Genomic DNA, 238 nt, shown 5'->3' with positions numbered 1-238 from the left:
CATTTCCCAGTCTTCTACTTCGCTTACTTTATATATTTCTTTTCTAAAAGTTAATTATTTTGTGGCTACAAACACACGCAGTTAAGCAATTGTGGCTTTACAGTAAATAAGAATAGTTAGATTATTTTAGGATTAAACTCATTCAAATTTGCCAGTGTGTAGAATATTGAAGAATATGTGGTATGCAAGGAGAAAGAATGAGAACGTGATTAAGTGGTCTGTATGTGTTTTGCAATTC

The sequence above is a fragment of the Penaeus monodon genome, chromosome 15 (genome assembly GCF_015228065.2).
Source record: "Penaeus monodon isolate SGIC_2016 chromosome 15, NSTDA_Pmon_1, whole genome shotgun sequence".
NCBI lineage: Eukaryota > Metazoa > Arthropoda > Malacostraca > Decapoda > Penaeidae > Penaeus > Penaeus monodon.
Note: the sequence above shows the minus strand (reverse complement) of the source record.